This window comes from Panthera pardus, unplaced genomic scaffold (genome assembly GCF_024362965.1).
Source record: "Panthera pardus isolate Hobbes unplaced genomic scaffold, ASM2436296v1 HiC_scaffold_8, whole genome shotgun sequence".
In the NCBI taxonomy this organism is placed as follows: Eukaryota; Metazoa; Chordata; class Mammalia; order Carnivora; family Felidae; genus Panthera; species Panthera pardus.
Window position 1 is genome coordinate 124929187 of NW_026527013.1, and position 19576 is coordinate 124948762.

Consider the following 19576-nt stretch of genomic DNA (forward strand, 5'->3'; position numbering starts at 1 on the left):
GGAATCCACAAACACATGTAAGCTCCCGAGGCGATGATGAAGCAGCACCAAACCTGTAGTAAAGTACCGATTTCCGCTACACAATACTACTATCCAACCGTTAAAAAGGATGTTAACAAAGGCATTTAAATACCAATATCATAAACAGTGTAAATATAGATACATCTATACTTTGTAGTATATAATAGCGTAACTCCAGTTTTGTAAATACACACACGTCTTAGATACACAGATACTAGGTGGCAGGGTGAGAGGATCATAGGATTTTCCTTTTTATTCCTTTCTCAATTTTCTAGATTTTCTACAATAAATACGTATTTGTTTTGTAATGAATGTGTGTTTTTGTGAAGGCCGGGGAGCAGATTATGACATGTTTGATGTGGGTTTCCCAGAAACGTAATGCCTCCCAGAGAGGTGTGCTGTTCCTTCCTTTCTTCCGGAGAGAGTTCACCAATGTCTGCTTCAATGTACTTTTTTTGTTCTGACTGGTGAACTTCCTGGCTGGCTTTTGTAAAGGAACACTCATTTCACTGCGGTAAATAAATAAATAAATTTTTTTTCTTGGTTTAGAATGTTTGCTTTTTTTTTCTTTGTTTTGTTTATTTATTGAGGGGGGTGGGGAGAGAGAGAGAGAGAGCACGAGCAGGGAGGGGAAGAGAAAGAGGGAGAGAGAGAGAAAATCCCTAGTAGCCTCTACACTCAGAGCCCAATGTGGAGCTCAATTTCATGACCTGAGCTGAAATCAAGAGTCAGACCCTTAACCGACTGAGCCACCCAGGCACCCCTCACCTTTTCTTTTCCTTTTTTTTTCTTTCTTTTCTCATTTTTTTTGTTTGTTTGTTTGCTTGTTTATTTTTTGTGTTAACAGGAGTTAAGGAGGAGATCAGGTACCTGGGCATATATTCAGGACAGGACTCCAGTCAGCAGGAAATGGCAGGCCTAAGCACGAAAACTGAGACTAAAATCAACATGGCAGTGAAGAGGGGTGACTGTGGCTGTGGGGAGGCTCCTAGGCTCCCCCCGACATACTGAATCCAGAGCCCAGCCATGCCAGGTCTGGGTCTGCTATTGTTCATACTGGAACAGGAAGTGGGGAGGATCTGATTTGTGTCCAGTTTCACTACATACTGGCTGTGTTTAACATTGGGTACCCAAAATAAATGTTTTTCATCTCCATTTCCTCGCCTGTAAAAGGGGAATAGCAAAACCCACCTCCAAGTCCTAGTGATAACTTAAAAGAAGTCTAGTATGGTATCTGGCACAACAGAGGGCCCTCAGGAAACACCCCTTCCATGCCTTCAAGATGGGCTCAAGTCAGGGGTGGGCATGAAATTGCAGGTGGTGGGCACCAGGGGTTCCCTGGGAGAGCCTGGGAGCAGAAGGGCCCAACAAAGCCCAGTGGAAGGGGAGGGGTTACCATGCTCTTGCTTCTGCACAACCATCCAGGACAGGCTCATGCAGCACAAGGAGCTCACTGAGAGGCTTGGGCGTCCTAGAGGCCCTTCCTTCATCATGCTTCTCTGAGCCAGGGAAGTTCTGGGTTTCTTTGGGTGGCTATGATTCTGGTTTTCTATATCACTGTGAGTTCCCCCCATACGACAAAATATCAATAGCACAGAAAAGAAGGATGAACCTTTTGATTTTCATTTTCTTGAAGATACAGAGGATAATCCCATCCATACTATCACTTTCAGCATTAACCAAGATCTCGTTTTGTGGAATGCAAAATGGAGCAATCCAAGTCTATATCCTAAGTCAGAATAATCCTTCATTGACAAATATGGTGGACTACTGGCATCTCAATCTGCATGACAATAATTATGGATGTGTTAATGGCATATCTACCCAGAAGATGGGGATGACCTTGGGTTCCCTTGTCCCTACATGTGTGACAGCACAGTCTAGAGACAACAGGCAGGTGGGGTCAGGGAGACCATGGAGCAACACACCTCTGCTCCACTTCTGGTCTCACAAGCCGGGCAACAGCCTGTGCCTCAGTTTCTCCATTTCTACAATGAGGCTAACTAGCACCTTCTTTGAAAGGCGGCCATGTCTCTGGCACAGAGCACAATGTAGATACTCAACAAAATCTTTTCCTGCCTGACTCCTTTACTGGAAATTCCTGCAGATTTGATTCCAGTTAAGTCTCCAGGGCATTAAATAATATCTCTCCCACTGATTTCTGAGGGGCACAGGCACTCTTCACTGTATAAGCATGAAGTTCATGAACCTTTCCCTGGCCAAGCCCGAGCCTTGTGAGGGTCCTCTAGCCTGGGTTCGTAGCATCTGAGCCCACAGCTCAGGCAGCCTCTGCCACTGGGTGTCCTCTCAGAAGATGGGAATGGGGCTCTTTAGATATCCTTTCTCTAACTTGGGCACCCACCCCCACACAGAGCATTTGGTCCTGGGGGCTGTTTCTGTGTTAAAATGTACTCAGGATTTGTTTTAATCAGGTTTGGTAAGACATGCAAACACAGATACGACAATCATGAAGGAAGAAGTTTATGCTCACAGATCCCAAGAAACAGGAAACACACCATACCATGCAGGAAACATGGAAACAATACTGTCAGTCAGGAGGCAAAAGAGGTGAGAAGGGAGAGCGTGGCTCAGAGCATTTATTGGGGTATTCCTGGGAAAGAAGGGGCGAGACAGGGTAGGTGCACTGAATAGCTTGGGATTTGATAGTTTGAATAATCTTGGTGGGCTCTGGGCTATAGGGGTGGTTGCTAGTTGTCCCATGAACCTGACCCTGTGGTGCTCTGGGGTAAGGGGAATACTGGTTTGGTGTGGGAGAGGTTGATGAAAGTGATGGTTGGGGATGTGGGCTCCAGATTGGTTGGTTTGTGTATCAGAAATGCACTCTCAGGGGAGTTGCTTGCTATCTGGAGGAATTTGCCAGCCCAGGGAGGGACAGTCTTTCCAGAATAAGGCCCTAAATTCCAGAGCATCAAGAACACAGAACATTTTAAAAATATAGGCAATACATAACAATTTTAAAATATAGCAAATCAACCCTCAAAGATGCCACTCAGGTCTTCAAATGACACAGAGCAAAATCAATAGCAGCATAGGAAGTCTTGTATATTCCAGACAATCTGGTGAGGTGGACACTGACTTCAATGCTCTTCTACCCTCCTTTTTACATGATGATTATCATAATTTTAATTCCAACTTTTACAAAGCACCTTCTCTTATACATTTTACTTCATTTAATCTCCATAACCATTCTATGAAATAAGCTGTTGGTCCCCATTTGATTCATAAAGAAACAGTCCACAGGAGGTGTTGGGAAATGCGGAGTGAAAAATAAGGGGCAAGCTAACATGTATTAAGCTCTTCTAAAGGCAAGGTGGCATTATCCTAATTTTACAGGTGGGGGATTCAGAGGCTCAGAGAAGTTTAGCTGTCAAAGCTGGGAGCTGAAATGTCCCTAGGTTGGGCATTGAAACAACATTGGTTTAAACATCCAGATGGCCAATAGACACATGAAATGATGCTCAATGTCACTCATCATCAAGGAGATACAAATCAAAGCCACACTCAGATACCACCTCACACTGGTCAGAGTGGCTAAAATGAACAAATCAGGAAACTATAGATGCTGGCGAGGATGTGGAGAAACGGGAACCCTCTTGCACTCTCGGTGGGAATGCAAACTGGTGCAGCCCCTCTGGAAAACAGTGTGGAGGTTCCTCAAAAAATTAAAAACAGAAATACCCTATGGCCCAGCAATGGCACTACTAGGAATTTACCCAAGGGATACAGGAGTGCTGAGGCATAGGGGCACGTGTACTCCAACGTTTATAGCAGCGCTTTCAACAATAGCCAAATTATGGAAAGAGCCTAAATGTCCATCACTGATGAGTGGATAAAGATGTGGCTTATATATAAAATGGAATACTACTTGAAAATGAGAAAGAATGAAATCATGCCATTTGCAGCAACATGGATGGAACTGGAGGGTATTATACTGAGTGAAGTCAGTCAGTCAGAGAAGGGCAGATATCATCTGTTTTCACTCCTGTGTGGATCTTGAGAAACTTAACAGATGACCATGGGGGAAGGGAAGGGGGGAAAATAGTTACAAACAGAGAAGGAGGGAGGTAAACCATAAGAGACTCTTAAATATAGAGAACGGAGGGTTGATGGGGAGTGGGAGAGAGGGGAAAATGGGTGATGGGCATTGAGGAGGGCACTTATTCAGATGAGCACTGGGTGTTGTATGTAAGCCAATTTGACAATAAATTGTATTTAAAAATTTTTTTTAATTAAAAAAAATATTCCTTATATGGAAAAAGAAAAGAAACAACATTGGTTTGATCTAAAAATCCATGTCCTGGGGCACCTGGGTGGCTCAATCAGTTGAGCGTCTGACTCTTGATTTCAGCTCAGGTCTTGGTCCCAGGACTATGGGATCGAGCCCCGTGATAGGCTCTGCACTGAGCTTAGCATGGAGCTGGCTTGGGATTGTCACTCTCTCTCTCTCCCTCCCTCTCTGCTCCTCCCCGTCTCCTACATGTGTGTGCTCTCTCTCTCTCTCTCAAAATAAATAAACATTTAAAAATAAATAAAGATAAAATAAAATAAAACCCCATGTTCTACCTACCACATTAATTGATTCAACTAATAAATAGTGTTTAACTCCCATATGTTCCACACACTGTTCTGGATGCTGGAGATACAAAGCTGAGGAAAATAGATATGTTCCCTACTCTTGGGCAACTTACAGAGTAAGGGGAAAGCTGTTAATCAGCCAAAGAAAATGTAAAATTAGAACGGTGCTAAATGCCTTGAGAGAACACTTTTCTGGCACTGTGACATATGAACTAGGAGCCTGAGGCCGGGATGCAGCCTGGGTTGGGTGCTGAAGCTATTTCCTGGCTGGTAATAATCCCCACAGGGGACCAGGGCAGTGCAGCCCTCCTTTATAAAGCCCACTGCTTGACCCTTCATTGCCCACCTTCTCATCCTGCAAGTTAGCTGTCCTATGACCACTCCAACCAGATTTCAGCAATATTGGAAGACATGAAAGAGAAGAGTCAAAAAATAAATTGTTGAAAGTCTTAAGAAAATCCCTGGGACAAGACCCTCACCCATTCTCCTGCCTGAAGAAACTCTCCTTCCTCAGGAAGGAGTGACAGTGTTTGTTTCCAATACAAGACTCAAAGACTCTGGACTTCTCTTCTTCAAATTTTAAAAAATATTTACTTATTTTTGAAAGGGGGGGAGGGGCAGAGTGAGGGAGACAAAGGATCCAAAGAAGGTGCAGAGCCTGACACGGGGCTTGAACTCACAAACTGCAAACCATGACCTGAGCTGAAGTCGGATGCTTAACCAACTGAAAAACCCTGGAACCCCCTCTTCTTCAATTCTGACTGAAGGGGTCTGAAGGGATGATTTTTTTGAAAGGGGGGGGGGTTGCTGGAAAGTTCCCTTGCTCTTCAGGGGGAGCCACAGGAAGAGACTGATGTCTGGATACAACCAGTACCCAGGGAACAAAGCAGAGAGTATGACCTGGGTCCTCAGTGCCATCACTGAGCCACAAAGTCAGCTGTCCCTGAAGCTGCCTACCTCACCGCTTCCTGTGCCCTGAGATAATAAAGTCCCCATTTAAACCAGCTTGAGATAGGGCTTCTGTTTCTTAAAGATGAACATATTTTAACTGATGCATAATAATAAGCTTTATTTTTAGTATCATGAAGATTATTTGCAACCTCATGGAAGCAAAGTTATTGATGTCTTCTACCTGGATCAAAGTTATCTTTTTAAATATTTTATTATAATTCCTCATAAATTAAAAATGTGTGCAAATCCTAGGTGTGCAGTTTTATGAATTATGATACTAGGAACACACCCATGCAACAACCTGGGTTGGACCCTAGAAGAACAGGGAAAATTTGGAGAAACAGAAGTGAAAGGCCAGCCAGGCATGACAGGAAAAAGGAGCTATAAGAATCAAAGTCCAAAGGTAGGAGCTTCTGAGATGGACTGGAGAGGATATGAGAATACAGGCTTAACAAACTGGGTCATTAAGATAAAAAGTATTGGGGCACCTGGGTGGCGCAGTCGGTTAAGCGTCCGACTTCAGCCAGGTCACGATCTCGCGGTCCGTGAGTTCGAGCCCCGCGTCAGGCTCTGGGCTGATGGCTCGGAGCCTGGAGCCTGTTTCCGATTCTGTGTCTCCCTCTCTCTCTCTGCCCCTCCCCCATTCATGCTCTGTCTCTCTCTCTGTCCCCAAAATAAATAAAAAACGTTGAAAAAAAAAAAATTAAAAAAAAAAAAAAAAAGATAAAAAGTATCTACCTAGACCCATTCATTAGGTGAGTTCGAATAGACCTTTCCTACTAATGGGCCCAACAATCAGGGGTGCTAACAATCAGGGGTGCTAGATACCTATTAGGTGTATAATGAGGAGGGATCCAAGAAGCACCAAATGTAAAGTGAAGGGCAACTTAGAAAAACACAGTTAGTATGACCATATATACTTCCTCACTCTGTCAGCTGAGGGGGACTAGAAGAAATGACACCCTAGTGGCAATGAGCACATAGTGATTTATAATACCATCTTCTAATAAGAAAGAAAGAAAGAAAGAAAGAGAGAGAGAGAGAGAGAGAAAGAAAGAAAGAAAGAAAGAAAGAAAGAAAGAAAGAAAGAAAGAAAAGCCAAGTCTCCCTAGAGAAATGGCTGATTCCAGAATCAGGACAGGAAATATACAAGACGAACCTGGAGCATCTCATAGTGCCAGAAATAAGGAAGTCCTTGGGCAGGAAAAAAATCCCAGTGATGGGGCTATCAAAATGGGAGCCAACTGAAAGAGCCACCCTATGGCCAAGCTGGAGTAATTCGAGCAACAAAAATAAAGAAAGTAGTGTTGAATCATAATCTACAGTATAAAATAAATATCAATGAGTCCATACTCAAAGAAAAATGATTGAATAATAAATAGGAAAGAAGAGATAAATCTCCCATGCAGAAGAATTCTAAATAATGTCTGTAGATATTTCACCCTCAAGGGTGTGCAGTAGAATGCCCGTCTCTTAAGTGTGGGCTGCAGATGGTGACTTCCTTCCAAAGAGCACAGTAGGAAAACGGGAATGGATGAGTAGAGGAATCTGACAAACTACCTCAGCCAAGTGGTCAAGGTCAGCATCAACAGTCATAAATCATATCGATAGCATTCACCCTTGGTATGATGAAATGAGACTCCACTTTACCTCTGTGTCTTCATCCCAAAATTACAAAACCCCAGTGTAATCATGAGAAAACCATCAGACAAATCTTAATAGAAAGGTATCCTGCAAAATATCTCACCAACACTCCTCAAAACTGTCAAGGTCATTGAAAACAAGGAAAGCCTGAGAAACTATTACAGCCAAGAGGAGCCTAAACAGACATGACTACTTAGTTTCCTAGGGATGCTGAAACATCCCCAAAATGGGTGGCTTAAAACAACAAAAGTTTATTTTCTCACAGTTCTGGAGGCTGGAGGTCTGAAATCAAGCTTGGCAAAGCTGTGCTCACTCTGAAGCCTCCAAGAAAGAATCCTTCCTTACTTCTTCCAGCTTCTGGTAGCCCCAGGCATTCCTTGCCTTGGGGACACATCACTCCAATCTCTGCCTCCACTGTCACATAACCATCTTCTCCCCATGTGTCTTCTCCCCTTGTTATAAGGACACCAGTCATATTGGATTAGAGACTACCCTACTCCAGTGTGACCTCTTCTTAATTACATCTGCACCAACCCCATTCCCAAATAAGGTCACATTCACAGGTACTAGGGATCAAGACTTCAATGTATCTTTTTGAGGGATGTAATTCAACCCATAACAATCCCCACACCAATTGTTATCTCCATTTTACCAATGAGAAGCCCGGACTTGGTAGAGGAAAAGCAACTTTCTCAAGAGCACATGACTAACAGAGTGTCAGAGTCAGGTTTCTAACTTAAGTCTGCTGGTTCTCAAGCACGGGTTTCTCCATTACATCATATAGTCTTTTTCACCCGAGACATCCCTTCCTGCCTCTGCCCTCATGGTTCATCCTCTTTAAGTTACAGATGAGCAAACTGAGATCTAGAAAGGGGTAGGCATTTGCCCAATGTCGTACAGGGAAACAAAACAGGCAATAAATTTTGAGGTTGAGACTTTTAATTAATATATTTCAATTCAAAAATGCCTAGTAAAAATCTGACCAGTCAGCCATGTGCAGAGAGAGAGAGAGAGAGAGACAGAGAGAGAGAGAGAGAGAGAGAGAGAGGAACTCTGGAAGTTGATAGGCTCTGGATCAGAAGGTGCCATGTTCACAATAAAAGAGTTGTCCATGGCACTGAGTTTTCAGTTCCTTCTGCAGTTTTCCCTCCCATGCCACTCTTTCTCTAAATAGTGACCTAGAAGAGAAGAGGACAAAGCAAAGAAATTCTTAGAACAAGTCATCTGTCTCCTATAATCTGTCAGAAGTTGGGGTGTTGTGGGTCTCATGGTGCCCCCAACAAGAAGCCCAGACTGCAGATGCATAGACACACCCTCTGTCTTCTTTGCCTGTAAAAGTTCTGTGCCTTTTTCTGCAAGAATGTCAGGGGCATCGTTATCGGTACCCACCTCCGTGATTGATTTTACAAAGGCTGAAGCTATGATGAGAGGCTGGAAATGCCACCACAGTCACTTATCTCCCTTCCTTGCCGATGGCCAATAACTGGGCTGGTGTAAGGTGGTGTCATGGGTTGAAAAACCGTCCTACAAATATATCAGATTCTAACCTTTGCAACTTGCGAATATTATAAGGATAAAGGGTCCTTATAGATGTGATTAAGTTAAGGATCTTGGCAGGGGAGGATTATCATGGATTATCAGGGTGTGGGCTCCAAATGCAATCACAAATGCCCTGAGAAGAGAGCACAGCGTGAGGTCACAGAGAAGGGGAGAAGACAATGTGACCACGGAGGCAAAGACTGAAGTAGCACAAGTCAGGGAATGCCAGCTGCCACCAGAAGCGGGAAGAGGCGAGGAACAGATTCTCCCCAAATCCTCCAGAGCACAGATAGTCCTACTGACACCTTGATGTTCACCTACTGATACTGACTTTAGACTTCTGGTCTCCAGGATGATGACAGAATAAATGTCTGATGTTTTAAGCTACTAAGCTTTGGGGAATTTGTTATAGCAGCCTCAAGAAAATAATACAGTTGATAGATTTATTCCATTACCAAGTGGGAAGAACTCTTTAAAGCCAATGTAGGTTTCCTGATTTATACTAATCATTGCAGGAGTAAGATGCTATCCCGTGATGCCCATGTGCACACCTCTGCAGAAATGAAGTCCACCCAAGCCCTGGGTCTCCATCTGATTAAGGAAGAAGTTAGAGCTAAAAGAAGCCAATATGCAGTGTAATTATCTCATTTCTCAGATGAGGAAAAGAAGATCCAAGGATGTTATTTAGCTTGTCCAAGATCAGTTAACCAGTTCCTAATGAGTAAAGCTACTTGAGGTCTCTAGACCTAGTGCATAGCACTGTGCTACACACACACACACACACACACACACACACACACACACACAAATTGGGTCACAATGACAAGAACACATTCAATGAAGTAATGACAAAAATAGGAATAAAAGAATCAGGATCTAGGGAAAATATGATTAAAAGATTAAGATTCAAGCAAAAAAATTAACAAAATACACAGACTCCTCAGAGCCAACACCTTATCTATAGTTGAGCTTCAGAATACATGAAAGGAAGGAAGGAAGGAAGGAAGGAAGGAAGGAAGGAAGGAAGGAAGGAAGCAAGCAGGGAGGGAGAAAGATAGAGGGAGAAGGAGGGAGAAGGGGGGGAGGGAGAGAGAGAGAGAGAAAGAGAGAGAGAGAGAGAAAGAGAGAGAGAGAGAAATTTGCACAGGAAGCTGAGGCAGATCTTTCCTCAAGGGATTTTTTTTTAAGGGGGAGGGAGGGTTGTGTTGAAAAAGGAAAAAGGAGCAAATGAGGAATTGCCAAGGGACACTGCAGCCCACTGAGGTGGGTGCTTACAGTGTCTGCTCGCTGGGTGGCCAGGGCCTTCCTCCTGCCCTGGTGAGAGGAACAGGTGCAGGCTGCGACATCACTTGAGAGAGGAGCCTGGAGAGGTTTGAGAACTCAGATGGCCCCTGGCTCTTCTCTGCCCGGTTTCCTGAGGCCACTGCCACTTCCCTGCAGGAAACTAAGAAAAGGATAGGGACAGTGACTGGACCAGGAGGGAACCCCCACAGGGCACCTCGGAATTTAAGTGGGAGATCCCCTCCCAAAGGACAGATGAGCTACCTAAAGGTTAGTTCCAGGCTGACTCCTTTCCCCACCTTCTTTGCTGGATCACTCCCAGCAGTCTTCCAGCATCTTCCAAAGCAAACGCATCCCATACTGGCCATCCATGCTCCTCCAGCCTTGGCCTCACTGCTCTCTTTTCCCAAACCACGTTCACTGCACATGCACATCAAGCCACTGAAACTGTCCTTTCTCCCACAGGATAAACACTTGTCCCTCCAGCTCTAGGGAGGGCTAAAGTACTTTCATTGTCATATGAGACAGGGACCCTCTGCAGAAGGAGGCAATTTCTAGACACCTGGACTGCTCACTCATCCAGCCTGTGTCTAATGAAGCCGGTTGGCTGTTTGTGTATCACCTTTTCTGTGGTCTGTCCTGGCTACCACCACCTTCAGCTCCAACCTGAGCTCGGGCTCCCAGGATCCTGACCTTTCTCCTCTGGTCGGTTCAGCTGTTGTCTCAGGTGCACAGCCTGCCCTTCTGAAAGTGGTCTCCTGGTGCCCTAAGCAGTGACTGCCTCCACTGTCCCAGAGACAGCACTTCCTAAGTGGAAGCCTTGTCAGCAACCCCCAGGGTTCCTCATTCATTTTCAAATCCTTCCGGGCAGGTCTCTCCTTGAGGCATCCCCACTTTTGTGGGACAAATCTCTCTGGTTCCCCAGGTTGTCCCAATGTGAGGAACATTGAACTTCCTTTCTGCACCTGCTCATCGTGTCCAATGCTCTGCCCACAGGACAGAAGGAAGCATTGTGACCTCATCCCTGTTCACACCTGCTGCCCTGAAATTCTACCTTCGGCTTCAAGAGATGGTCTACTTCTGCCCTTCTGTTATAACACTAATGTGTTCAGCTTCCTAAAACCTGTAGAGCCATGATGGGAGTTCTGGAGGAAATGTTCCATTGAGGAGAGCCACAAGGAGGAGAAGCAGAACACGGATAAGAGAACCCAAGGTTAGAACCAGGGAACTGGCACGGCCCAACGTTCCAGTGTTTAAGCAAAAGAAGGGAGAGAAGGGGCTGCAAAGTCACTTGGCAGCAGGGGAAGATGAGCACCCTCGGGTGCAGGAGAGAGAATATGGGGAGTGGTTAGTAAAGACCTAAACACACAAGCAGAGCCAGAGTTGCCCTCGGACACGGTACTGGAGCCATCACGCTGATGGAGGCATTGCTGGGCCGGATGGGGCAGGGTTTGCTTGTGGTCTCCTCATCTTACCCCACCCGCGGCAGTCCTCCTGTGCTATCCTGGTCCCGGAATCCTGCACCTTACATGGTGAAAGGGAGTCTGCCAACATGATTAAGTGAAGGGTCTTGGGATGGAGAGATTATGCTAAAATATGCAGGGGGCTGAGTGCAATCACGGTGGCCTTGTAAGAGGGAGGCAGGTGGCTCAGAATCAGGAGGAGAAGGAGGAGGAGGAGGTGCGAATAGAGCAAGAAGTTAGGAGTAGAATACAGCCCACTTCTAGACTCTGAAAAGACAGGAAATAGATTCACCCCTAAAGCCTCTAGAATGAACACAGCCCTGCAGACACCTTGCTTTTAGACTTCTGACTTCCAGAACTGTAGAAGAATAGATGTGCGTTGTTTTAAGCTACTGAGTTTATGGTAATTTGTTACAGAGATAATAGGAAAGGAATACACTTTTGTGTAGTGCAGGGAGGGTTGACAGGTGTGCATGGGGAGCTCAGGACTTTTGTCAAAACTTCAGGGGCCAAGATATGCTGCAAATGGCAACATCAGCACCTCCTAAGTTTCCTCTTTCCACCCCTGGGTCATTCACCCACTTAGAAGAATGCTCTATATGTTGCCAACGAGGTTATCTGTAAAGGTGGCAAGGTCAGGTCCACCCAGAGCCCTATGAAATCTTCTTCCCAGTATTGCATTTGTTAGGGCCAGTGAGGCTCAGCTATTCTGCCAGCTGCCAAGCTTATTAACTGAAGCTGTCTTACCCTGTCACTGCAGGGACACTAGGGGCCTGCTCTTATTTCCTGACTCACACCCAGACAGAGCAAAGGAACCAGGGAGAGCAAGTTCAGGCAGACCACGAGGGTGCAAAGAAAGCACTTCTCCAGCCCAGACAGCCCACGGGGCCAACACCAGCAACACCAACATTGTGCCAAGGCCCCTGCCAACCGCGGATGGCATCCCAGATGCTTGCAAATTGAAGGCGAAGAGATGGGAGGCCTCTGGCTGCCCGCAGACTCCATTTCCCCGCTCTGTGTGTCCTATTCCCTTAATAAAAGCAATTTCCAAGCTACTTCCCTGCAGAGCATTAGCATAAACGAGCTCAGGCAGTACCATCCTGATTCTTTCATTTGAAGCACATGCTCATTATAGACTTTCTTTCAAATAAATCATATTGCTGGCTGCAAAGGAGAATATTTCTCTGGGCCCACATGACAAGCCAGCAAGAGACAACAGCACTGTGGTCTCTGTGACATGCCAGGCACTAGGGCCTTACTCTCAAAAGCTGGAAAGGGCCTGGATTACAGCTACATTCCTACTGAGTTCCTAAACTAATACCACTGATCCACAGGTGCATCTTCTACAGGGAACATTATATTGCATGCACCTGCCCTACCTGAAGAGGGCTAGAACGTGAGGCTGTGGGACAGCAGGGGCAGGACAGCCACCGGGCCCTGCAAGGCTGTATAAGGCAGTCGTCCCAGGCAGAGGTGAGTCGGCACCAGAGCACAGAGCCTTCTGATTCCAAAGCCAGTACTTTCTCCACCAGCCATTCTGTACCATTACTGGTAACCCCAGTCCTTGTGCTGGAGGCCCCCAAATTCCAACATGCCTCCTACAAGTAAGTATAAGTCTCCAATAGGCTACTTAAACTCATGTTAACCATTTTTCCTACCTAGTTTTCCAACTTGGTACAAAAGACCAGAAATGGTCATTGATTGGTCACAGCCCAGGGCACTCAGGCATGCGTGCCCACCCTGCCCCTTGTGGCAGGCACTCCTGGGTAGAGCCTCCAGCTCTGTGTGAGCCCAGCCTGGGACCCTTCTCTTCCACCTTCATTCTGACTATAACTGGGCAAGAAATTTAGGCTGCTGTCTTGAATTTTCTGGGAAGAAACTTCAGTTAGACTGGGAAGTCTAACTCTCTCTTAGACTCTTATATCTGTACTGAGAGTTGTTACATCTGGCACTTAATGAAGGGGCATGCAGATTTCCATTTGGCTATTAATCCTTGTGTGCAAGCCCCTCACCTGATAGCTACACAGGGAGGCAGGTGTGATTGAGCCCAGACTCCCACAGCTCAGGAAATAATGTCATTGGAGGTCCTATGGCAGGCCTTGGTGAAGAAGTAACTGTAACTGAGGGCATCTGGGGTGGCTCAGTCAGTTAAGCGTCCAACTTTGGCTCAAGTCATCTTATAGTTCGTGGGTTCAAGAGCCGCGTCAGGCTCTGTGTTGACAGCTCAGAGCCTGGAGGCTGCTTCAGATTCTGTCTCTCTCTCTCTCTCTCTCTCTCTCTCTTTCTCTTTCTCTCTCTCTCTCTCTCTCTGCCCCTCCCCTGCTTGCACTCTCTATTTCTCAAAAATAAATAAAAAATAAATAAAAATTTAAAAAAATTTTTTAAAAAGAAGTAACTGTAACTGGAAGAGAATTACAGGTCTTGAGCAGTCCACACTTAATTCTCTTCAAATCATATTATGGTATTTGGGAATTATCTAAATGACTTGCAACTTGGCCTTGGTAAGGCCAGTAAATGCATTTGATTTAGGGTTGGGTTGTAGGACAAGGGTCCTCTGTGGTAGGCAGAACAATGGCCCCCAAGGATGTCCACATCTCACTCCCCAAACCTACAAACATGTTAGGTTACATGGTGACAGGGAATTAAAATTGCAGATGGAGCTAAGGCTGATAATTAGATGACCTGAGATTATCCTGGTTTCTCCAGATAGATCCAACATAATCACAGGGTCCTTAAGTGAAAGAGGGAGGCAGAGGAGGGAGAACCAGACCCCTGGCACCTGAGAACCTAGCCTGCCATTGCTGGCTTTGAAGATGAAGGATGGGAGCAACAAGTCAAGAAATGCGAGTGGTTTCTAGAAGCTGGAAAAGGCAAGGAAGTGGATCCTCCCTTAAAATCTCCATAAGGAACTCTGCCCTGCTGACACCTTGATTTTAGCCCAGTGACACCCATTTTGGACTTTGGGCCTCCAGAACTGGGAGACAAAAATTGTGTGTTGGTTGAAGCCATTGTGTTTGTGGATACGTAGAAAACCCTGTCAGAAACTTTTTTTCTCAACCTCAGTACTATTGACACTTGGGACTGGAAAATTCTGTTGTGGGAGCAGTCCTGTGAACTGTAAGATATTTAGTAGGATTCCTAGCCTCTACCCACAAGATGCTAATAGAGACCCTTGCCAAAGTTGTAACAACCAAGAATGTCTCCAGACATTGCCCTGAGTGGGACGGAAGGGGGAAAATCACCCCTGGCCCAGAACAGCTGTTCTGAACCCTCCATGGTTATTCATTCTAATACACACGTTGTCCTCAGACACATTGGATTCTGTTCACTGACCTTTTCTATATGGATGCTTCTGGATGAGGCCTTTGATGCCAGCTGAAAAGTAAGTGCCTAGGGAGATTCCACACAAAGCCGTCATCAGTCTCTGACACCTCAGAATGAGTTTCCATTATTTCAAGCAAGCTGAATTGATGGGGAGAGGAAAAGGGATCTGAATGTGCTATTAAGTAAAGAGGACATAGAACGAACATCCAGATGGATAAAAGACAGACTGCCCACCCCATGCAATACTCTTTATCATTCGAGCTGGACCAGAACATGCACTTGAGTAAGATGTAATTTCTGCTCTTAGGACCTCACTGTCTCATAAGGGAAACTTGTGTGCAGTTTTTTTAAAAACCCTCAATAGAAACCAAAAGGACTATAAACACACTATGGTCATGTATTCTGAATCAGGTATCCATGCCCTGGGCACAAGCTTCAAGAACACATAACAGTAGGACCAAATATTTTAAATCAACACTACCTCAGAATATGGGGCCATGCCACCTGTAAAAGGCATAGGCAAATTGCCACCAGAAGTTTCCAGGGCAGAGACCTAGGTATGGGCAAGAGGGGGAGGGAACCACAACCCATGTAAGAGAAATGTGTGCACAAAGATGAAGGATAGGAAAGCATATGGCACACTATTTGGAATTAACCAGCAATTCCAGATAGATGTAGCTGTTTGAAGATAATTCCAAATATACATTATTAAACTTCAAAAAATAGATAAAACAGAAATGATTTTTATCATTTCTGGGTTAGGTGTCTGGCTCTTGAGTTCAGCTCAGGTCATGATCTCACAGTTCATGGGATTGAGCCCCGCATAAGGCTCAGCGCTGACAATGTGGAGCCTCCTTGGGATTCTCTCTCACTCTCTCTCTGCTCCTCCCCTGCTCATGCTCGCTCTCTCTCAAAATAAATAAATAAACATTAAAATTCTTCAAGGGTAGGCACCAAGGATTTAACCTGGATTCTTCTCTCTCCTAATCACCTATGGTGTAACTTTGAGCAAGGCACTTCTCTGTGCCTCTGTTTCCACATCTATAAAATGGGAATAGTAATGTCTGCCCTCAGGTTCATTGAAGGAGTCGTGTATCTGTGTGATGCTCTTGACAAAGTGCCTGGACCATGCTAAGTGCTCTATAATTGTTCCTATTAATATTATTGGAAGTATTATTGTTAGTGCTCAAATAATGTCACCAAGGCACAGGCACATACTGCCTGGGGCAGACTTGGGGAAGGGGCACAGCCATGGCCTGGCACACCCCAGGGGCAGGCACCTGGTGGGGCACGGAGGAGAGTCAAGCCTCCCTGGCAATCAGCGAAGGGTGACTGTGTTTACAACCTCACCCGTGTGCTCTGGGGCTCAGACTGGAAGGCACTGCATGTATGACACAGGGCCCATCTGCAGAGCTGGGGCCTTCTCAACCTGCAGCCCTGACAGCTGTTAGGGACTGGTGGGGCCTGTCATGGGCCTAGGGTGTAAATGCCTTTGAAAAAAGGGTCTCCCCTCAGCTCCAGCCAGTTTTCACATGAGAATGTTAGCAGATCTTATTTTTATTTATTTTTATTTATTTGTTTCGAGAGAGACAGAGATGGGAGTGAACAGGGGAGGGACAGAGAGAGAGGGAGAGAATCCCAAGCAGGCTCCGTACTGCCAATGCAGAGCCCAAGGCAGGGCTCCGAACTCACTAAACCCTGAGATGGTGACCTGAGCAGAAACCAAGAGTCAGACACTTAGCCAACCGAGCCACCCAGGCACACCCAGCCGATCTTATTTTTAAGGAAAAGGTGGAAATCAGAAATTCTGTGGGGAGATTCCCAGTTTTAAAACACAGTGCCAGATAAATCAGCTCATTGGTCTGTGAGTCAGATTCAGCCTCTGGGCCACCCTTGTGAGACCCCAGGTTAAAGGCTTACGAAATCATCTTTCTTGACATACCCTGTGATATGAGAGCACCACCAGCAAGGAGTCTGGGTAGTTCTCTAGTAAGACTGACGAATCCCGGAGGAAGAAGTTATTTCTGACTTTCCTCTGGAAGAATCTATATATTGATTTAAGTAGCACTACTACCTTAATACCACTTTACCGCCACTTTACTGCTGCAGCTGGCAGCTCGCCAACCTCTTCGAGGCCAGGAGGATGGGAGTCACTCGTTATGTCCTCACCCTCACAGCCGATCCATGACCACGTCCGAGAGAAGGGCTCGGGTCCATATCTAGTAGGTCTGCCACTCCCACTGACATTTAGGCAATGCCATCCTCTTGGTTAAGCCCTGTTGATGCCTCCTCACAGATCCTCACGCCCCCACCTCACCAGGTCATCCTGCACACTCCACTCTGTCCCATTCAAAGCACGCATTGTGTGCGCTTGTTTGACTGCCTGCCTGGAACCACCCAAAGACACTCTATCGCTTGCAAGTAAAACATCTGAGCCCTTGGCATTACATACACATCCAGGCAGTGGCGAATATTTATGTGTGCTTGAGTATGGGGGGCGATGGGAACGGTAACATCAGGCAGGATCGATATTCTGAAGAGCCTTGAACGCCGTGCTGAGTTGCTGGCGGCCTTGTGTAGGTAGGCAGTGGGGAGCTACGGAAGGTTGGAAGCAGAGAAGAACCCTTGTGTGGTCAGCATTTTGTAAACCTCAACACTCTGTTTGCTTCTTTCACGACACTTATCACGGTTTGTAAGTATTTTCCTGACATTTATTTTTTTCCAAGTCTCCCATTAAACTTCAAATTATGAGAGGGGAAAAACCCCATGTGTGCTGTTCACATTTATTTCTCTACTACCCTGTAAGTACCTGGAGCATAGTAGAAATTCAATAAAAGGTTGTTGAATAAATGGGTAAACAAATGATGAATGCAGGAATGAATGAGTAGAATTAGCACAAAATTAGCTATAGGTCCCATTCAATCCATACCCTACCATTCCTGTTTGTATGTAAGATCCCTCAGAAATATGTCAAGATAAAATGTGTATTGTGGTGAAGCTTTGCAATGCAGGATGAAGCAGCAGTGACTAGACATTAATGATGTGCATTTTTATTCAATAAGGCAAAATGCAGAACAGCCACCAGTAGGTAATTAGAGGAATAAGACCTTCAAGAGTGCTCATATGCCATAATTAATTGAAAAATCTGCTTACTGTTACCGGGAGCATAAATGCCAAGATTTGGTATTCAACTTGGTCTATATGCATGAAAGATCAAGAGAATTAGCAGCAGTGTTTGTTCAGGTATGCCTCCTTTTAATTCATATCAATCAAGTTCTAGAACAATTTGGACATACGCTAAAATGTTATCAAGGAACTTCTTTGGGTAGTGACATTTCCTTGATTCTCCAAATTTTCAGTAATAAGCCTGCATTATTTTAAAAATCAGAAAAACAACAAAACCTTAAGAAAGGATTCCTAGGAAGGAAATCAATTTATTGTGTTTATCAGCTGAGGCCCTATAATTTTTCAAACATTTTGGTCCTTAGACTCATGAATTGTTAGAGTAGGTAGAAATCTTGCAACATCATCTCATAAAGCTCCCTCTTGTTTCACGGGTACATTTTTGACTACACGGTGTCCCTCCCCCTCTAGTGTGATTCTAACAAAACTGTCAGTCATGGGGATGGGGGATGGAGGGGAGTGTGGAGAGACTGAAAAACAAGATCCATGCTAAATAATCAGAGTAATTTAGATCATTTCCCTGGAAGCAGTAATTAATCTGGCAGTGTTCACATGACTCAAGAGCCCATTTAAATTACTTATGCTTGGGAGAGGATCATTCTCTTTGTCTTAGCCCTCATGTCAAGGAAAGACCTCGGTTTGGAATGATTATTCAAACCTTGCGTAACAGATGTGCCTGGCCCAACTCCTTGGACTTTTCAGAAAAAGTGTTAAACTAATTAATAACCCTTTTGGCTGAAGGTTTGAATTTACTTTCTGTCACACACACCAGAAAGAATTCTTAATAAATAGCCACCATGACAAACACTATTTGTTTATTTTAATTTAATTTAATTTTATTTTATTTTATTTCATTTTATTTTATTTTATTTAAGAAAGGTAGACTGCCGTATTCAGTGCCTCATTTGAATGTTTCTGGAGTTTTGAAAGCTTGCCTATATTATGTTCTTCTGCAAATGGACATTGAGGGCTTGATTAGAGGTTCTAACAGGGGAGCCTGGCTACTCATATATCCTTGACTGAAGAATGATTTTCCCCTATGGGTGTGGTCGTTCTCTTTGATCAAGCACACAGCTTTGGGAGGTATGCACATGCAGCAGTTAGGAAAGAAGGGGACACCTGTCTAGACAGCCAGAGCAGCCAAATCAATCCTCTCATGAATGGGGCAATGGATGTCCCAGCCAGATCATACTCTCAACCTGTCCCCTTTATTAAGTCTCCAAGCAAGATGACTCCAACACATTCCTGGGTCTCCTATTTCAATGATTTTTTTTTTCTAATAGTGAGAGTAAAAAAAAATCATTCCTTATGTTCAAATTAAACTTTCTGCTATAATTTTAAGTTAAAGACTTCTGCCTCCACCTGAGATAGAGTAACAAGAGTTAGATTTATCTCCCTACTGAAATGACAACAACAACAACAAACAGACCAAATATATGAAACAGATTAGTCACTGGATGTTAGGCAGTGAAGGACAGTGATTGCTGAGATGGCTAACTAATAAGGTGAGCCCTATAACTGCCACAGATGAACTTGAAAGAATTTACAGTCTGCAGCCTAAGAAGGGGGAAGCC

General features: G+C 44.8%; 1 long non-coding RNA gene across 1 annotated transcript; it reads left to right on the plus strand.

The window, feature by feature from the left end:
• The first annotated feature begins 11069 nt into the window (after window positions 1-11069).
• LOC109248441 (uncharacterized) lies at window positions 11070-15368 on the plus strand. The gene is made up of 3 exons (XR_002072057.2): window positions 11070-11245; window positions 12830-13099; window positions 14805-15368. It is a non-coding gene; the product is annotated as an uncharacterized LOC109248441 (long non-coding RNA).
• The last annotated feature ends 4208 nt before the right edge of the window (window positions 15369-19576 follow it).